Source organism: Oncorhynchus keta, chromosome 18, assembly GCF_023373465.1.
Source record: "Oncorhynchus keta strain PuntledgeMale-10-30-2019 chromosome 18, Oket_V2, whole genome shotgun sequence".
NCBI classification, from domain to species: Eukaryota; Metazoa; Chordata; class Actinopteri; order Salmoniformes; family Salmonidae; genus Oncorhynchus; species Oncorhynchus keta.
The window spans coordinates 12895834-12901833 of record NC_068438.1 but is presented as its reverse complement, the minus strand read 5'-3'; the positions used below and the strand labels follow the sequence as shown (position 1 = coordinate 12901833).

General features: G+C 46.0%; 1 protein-coding gene across 1 annotated transcript in view; it reads left to right on the top strand.

Moving 5' to 3' along the window:
• The first annotated feature begins 1512 nt into the window (after nt 1-1512).
• LOC118397292 (sodium/calcium exchanger 1-like) overlaps nt 1513-6000 on the top strand; it is a 115083-nt gene continuing 110595 nt past the window's right edge. Inside the window, exon 1 of the mRNA XM_035791911.2 lies at nt 1513-1664. The gene's annotated coding sequence lies outside the window, so the exon portion shown is untranslated. The remainder of the gene's footprint in view (nt 1665-6000) is intronic.

Here is a 6000-nt window from a genome sequence, read left to right as displayed (position 1 = left end):
CCATTTAGCAACCACCCAATTTTAATGCATGTTTCAGCTACTCTTGTGAACATGTTGTAGCGATCCTTGCTGTTTGAGTCACATTATAATTCTCACCAAGTGGGTTAATCTTACTGGTGTGATGAGTAGGGTGTTTGCCTTCACGCCAGCAATCCCGGTTCACTTCCCTGCTCCGCAGTTCTCTAGAATATCAATATTTTGATTATTGCTTATGCACAGGGCAAGGTCCTGTACGGCATCCATCAAATTCATATTCATAAATAGCCTATTACCAAAACACAGTAGAAATAGAATAATACAAAATATATGATCAGCAAAGGAGGATTACAGACAATAACGCATTAAAGTAACAAAGGCTCCTTCACACTATTTAATTGCCAAATTTGCATTGTTGCTACATGCAAGATTCTATAGCATGTGTTATTTATAGATCAGATCCTACAGAATCATCGACATGTTTGAAGGCACTAACGTCATGCCTGTAGGAGAAATACACAGCTCTGTCGTCACAACTCACTGGTACATACATGTATAGCAGTAGTAGTCGGTGGAAATATGTCTTGTTGTTGATGATATATTAGAAAAGACCTCCAATACGCCTCACACCGGGATGATACAGCTAAAGGTAGGTGTGTGCATGGTGCAGAAGATGAGTGACATCCTATTTGGAGATCAGACAGGTGACCAGCGGTTACTGTCCTGTGTTGCCAGCTTCCGACCTGGCCTAATGGCGTGCCACTCAGAAAGAATGGGGGAGGATGCCACTGTGTCCTAGTTGAGGTGAGCTAAAAACCAAACACTTGAGTCGCTGCAGAGGCACTCTCCCCCCTCCCTTCTTCCTACTCGCACATCTCTGTTTGTCTTTCTGCTTGTCTCTCTTTTTCTCTGGTCTAGCCATCACTCTGGCATTCTTACGTCTTTATATTTGTTTTTTTGTGTCCCTGAAAGTGTCCTCTCTCAACGACCCTAGTGAAGAGGCACTAGTCTACCGTCCCATTCATTTGTATCTGATTCTCTCAACGTGACCTATTTGAAGTGGAGTAGAATTCCACAAATATCAAGGGGAACCAAACCCAGCTGGGAAGTCTATTATTGAGCACCATCCACAAAAAAATTTGCTTGGTCAGCAAACATCAGCAGGAACAAGGAAGGTAGTGAACAGTAACGACAACAAAAAAGTAAAGGACCCTTTTCTAGACTTTGAAAATACATATTTCCCCTTCCGAGGCTATCACACACACTGACATGGTTCCATCAATATGATGGTAACCTTAGCTTTCCTCCCATCAAATAATGTCAGCTCAGGAACGGATAGTGTTCCACCTGCACATATTTTAGACAACATGAAATACGACTGTTATTAACAAAGAAAGTAGGTTAGCTTATAAATCATTTCTCGAGTGTATGACAAATGGTCGTAACCCTGTGCCATGCGCGCTCCTGAACATAACTCCCTCCCTTCCCTGAACGCGCACTTCCAATGTGATTGTGAGAGAGACTGACTGAGCGTGTGTAGCCTACTGGTTATGAGTGTATGTCAGAGTGCGAATCGATCCGCGGCTACGACAGCGAAATTAACGGGAGCAGTTTTTTCATGTTAACAGCAGCAGTATTTCCATTACGACCACACCTGCATTGAGCGACGCTAACAACTTGGATATAAGGTAAGAATGTGTTTAGAAAAGTGATCGGTTTTGAATGTTGAGGACATGTCAGATGTGTTTAAATAGACTAATTCCTTGCTTTTTACACTTTAACAATCTTTCTGCTCTACACTGACTTGCTCGATGTTTGTTTGGGTTATGGGTATGGTTATGGATAAATATGTTACAATGTACCATGTGGGGTAGCTCTAATATTCGCAATTGATCCATTGATTTAATGATACTTGAAAATGCTAAGTAGTAATCAGAAGTATGATGTACAATCGAGCAAATTATGATGGAAAGATTGAGCATAACCGACATTTAAGTCTGCCACTATTTTCGTTTATTTTAAAAGGCTGTGTTGATAAAATGCACGCTCACATATATTATCAATAGAACTTACCATGTTGCATCATTTCCCCGAAGCGGTCCACTGCGTGATTGAAATACAAAAGATGTTGCAGAGATGGAAGCGTGCTTTAGGCTACTCAACACTGTGTGTAGAACCAATACCTTTATTTGTCCTCAGATAAACGCTCCATTCAATTAATTTGAAGGCAAATGTCCTGCAATTGCATAGGCCTACTCAACAGTGCCCTTATAGCTTATTAGTTGACAAAGTGTTTCTTTATGATATAGCAAAAAGCTCAACATATAGACTAGCCTAATCATGATCTTCAGTTTAGAATGCAATTAGATTAATCAGCTGTGTTTGCTAGAGATGGAGAAAAAGAGTAACAACAATCCGCCCCCTGAGGACTGGAGTTGCCCACCCCTGGCCTAGCCTGTCAATTGGAAATAAGACCTTTACAGTAGTTCGCCTGTGAGTTCACCTTGATCCATAACCGTGGGAAATAGGGATGCTGAAGGTGCTGCAGCACCTGATAAATTGAAATTAATAATTTAAAATAAATAACAATTTGAAAGCACCCCAACCCAAAACATCATCCTGCAGCCATGTCTCCATCATCTATAGCCTAAAATCGAAGAGGCATTGCATAACAGGCTTTTCTAATAATTAACATATACTCGTATGCGGAATCAACAGCATCATCGTTAAGCAAGTGCAAGTCAAGGCTCAATTGATCCCCCTTTAAAACTGGTCATCTATTCATTGTGCTTACATCATAGACATGGGAAGTGGGGATTCACCCAGCTCAGTGCAGACTGGTGTGGGGCAGACTGGTGTGGGGCAGGCTGGCGAAGGGCAGGCTGGTGAAAGGCAGGCTGGCGAGGGGCAGGCTGGCGTGGGGCAGGCTGGCGTGGGGCAGGCTGGAGTGGGGCAGGCTGGCGTGGGGCAGGCTGGCGTGGGGCAGGCTGGCGTGGGGCAGGCTGGCAAGGGGCAGGCAGTAGTGGGGCTTTCCTCGGGGTGGCATTTTTCTGCAGTTTGGATTTGATCCCTCCACTCCCCACCCCCAAAACGGATGGAGGATAACCAGTATTAATTGCTCCTCGGATGGCAGTTTGTGCACGTTGACTACATGTAGGCTATATGTTTCATTCCTCCTTTTTTCATTACAGTTCGGTATTCCAAAATTGATTATTTTCTCTTCAATGTATCCAAGTGCTCATCTCACAGTTGGTCTATTGTGGGCTATTTTCATACAGGGGATAGGCTATTGTTTGCACATTTGTACAGACTGCAGACTAGACTTTTAGAGGAAACACAATTGAAATCTGTCTATCTCAGAGGTTAGAGTGTGGCTGTTTCAGTCTGCAAATCCACCGCACACCTCTCTCCTCTGTTGAAGATTCTAATTCCCCAGAAAACATCTCATTCAGTTAGGAAATACAGTCCTGATTGCTCCCTGAGGGGGGAACAGGCTGTTCAATCTGTCTAATGCCACCCAAAGAGCAATTGTCACCGTTTGTTAATTACACAAATTAGGTCCTTGATTGTTTTGAAGCTAAATTTGCTCTTGGCCTTTGAAGTTGTGGAGTCGAGAGTTTTAGTGCGAGGGTGGAGGCTAACATAGTGTTGATGCAGACCCCTGCAGGATAGGGTGTGGGTGGGGGGAGACGGGACACAATGTGTAGTGTGCAGTGAGTGGGGTGTTCCAGAACAGAGGGAGAGCGGGAGCTGCTGCAGTGCTTGGACAATGGGGGGGCGGTCTGAGGATGAGTGAGGGAGCTCCCTTCTCCAGCACTATCACTCCCACGCTGCAGTTTGGGTGGGGGTGTATGTGTGCATGTCCTGTATGTGCTCCAATGCTGTGTGTATGTTGGCCGTACAGTCTATGAATGCACAGTGTGTGTGTCTGTCCAGTGCACTGCACATCTCTGCTGTTCCTCATACCCAGCTGAGGAGCGTGTCGCCTGGTCCGCCTGTTGGGTGGGTCTCAGTGTGTATGTGATGTGGTTCCCCTCATCATGGAACTTCGATCAAATAATGAATAATCTGCCGTAAAAGCAAACAGAAATGAGCTTTCCCGTTGTGAGCAGAAGCCTCGCCCTCTCACCATTTCATTGTCACTTTTTCTACCCCTCGATCAGGCTGGGAATTTACACAGAAACCTTATCTTTCCCCTCTGACATGGCTTCCATTAATATTTATGAAGATTATAATGTGAAATGTGTGTTTCTTCAGGGTTGAGGGCATTTGCCCTGCTCTCCTGTACGTCCCAAATGGTGCCCTATTCCCTGCATAGGGTACTACTTTTGACCAGGACCAACATAAAGGGAATAGGGTGCCATCTGGAAGGTAGCCTCTCTTGTTCTGCCCTGGCTGCCGAGTCACTGGGCTGATCTTCTCATTGGACCCCTTGGGTGAAAATGATTCTGGGGTGTTACTGTACAGATCCAGAATCAGGGATTCCCTCTCTAGGTAGGGTATGTTGCCTTGTACACTTTCGTTTTGACCCTCTCTTTCGGAGGATGTGATGGACAGTGTCGTTTTCTTTCTGTTGATCCTTTTGGGTTTTGTGTGCCAGGTGGTTCTGACCCAGTTCTTGGTGACAGGTGTTTATCATAGTCTTTGTGTCCACTGTATCAATGCTGTACCTATGGGATGGGAGGAACTTGGTATTGGAGGGATCCATGGACCTGGTTTGACTCTACCGTGACCCTAACATCCTTCCTCCTAACAGATACATGTAGAATATCTCACATGGGAAACACAAGTCCCGCTGTGATGGCTCGTCATACACATGGGAACACAGTGGCCAAGGAGTCGGGACACACGCTAAGTTCCCAACTGCTCTCGCCCACACACTCTCCTAATGGCTGATATCCAGGCACTGTGGTACCAGCTGTCCTGCTATTGGTCGGGTTCTGCTGTCGTTGAGGCAGGGTCTCCGGTCTCTGCTGTGCGTATTGTGAACACCCTCCACAGTCACTGTCTGTCTGTCTGTCTGTCTGTCTGTCTGTCTGTCTGTCTGTCTGTCTGTCTGTCTGTCTGTCTGTCTGTCTGTCTGACACTGTCTGTCTGTCTGTCTGTCTGTCTGTCTGTCTGACACAGACTGTCTGTCTGTCTGTCTGTCTGTCTGACACAGACTGTCTGTCTGTCTGTCTGACACAGTCTGTCTGTCTGTCTGTCTGACACAGACTGTCTGTCTGTCTGTCTGACACAAACTGTCTGTCTGTCTGTCTGTCTGACACAGACTGTCTGTCTGTCTGTCTGACACAGACTGTCTGTCTGTCTGTCTGTCTGTCTGACACAAACTGTCTGTCTGTCTGACACAGTCTGTCTTTTCTGTCTGACACAGACTGTCTGTCTGTCTGTCTGTCTGTCTGACACAAACTGTCTGTCTGTCTGTCTGTCTGTCTGACACAGACTGTCTGTCTGTCTGTCTGACACAGGCTGTCTGTCTGTCTGACACAGGCTGTCTGTCTGTCTGTCTGTCTGTCTGTCTGTCTGTCTGACACAAACTGTCTGTCTGTCTGTCTGTCTTTCTGACACAGACTGTCTGTCTGTCTGTCTGACACAGGGTCTGTCTGTCTGACACAGGCTGTCTGTCTGTCTGTCTGTCTGTCTGTCTGTCTGTCTGTCTGTCTGTCTGTCTGTCTGTCTGTCTGTCTGTCTGACACAGACTGTCTGTCTGTCTGTCTGTCTGACACAGACTGTCTGTCTGTCTGTCTGTCTGTCTGTCTGACACAGACTGTCTGACACTGTCTGTCTGTCTGTCTGACACAGACTGTCTGACACTGTCTGTCTGTCTGTCTGACACTGTCTGTCTGTCTGTCTGTCTGTCTGACACTGTCTGTCTGACACTGTCTGTCTGTCTGACACTGTCTGTCTGTCTGTCTGTCTGTCTGTCTGTCTGTCTGTCTGACACTGTCTGTCTGTCTGTCTGTCTGACACAGACTGTCTGTCTGACACTGTCTGTCTGTCTGTCTGACACTGTCTGTCTGTCTG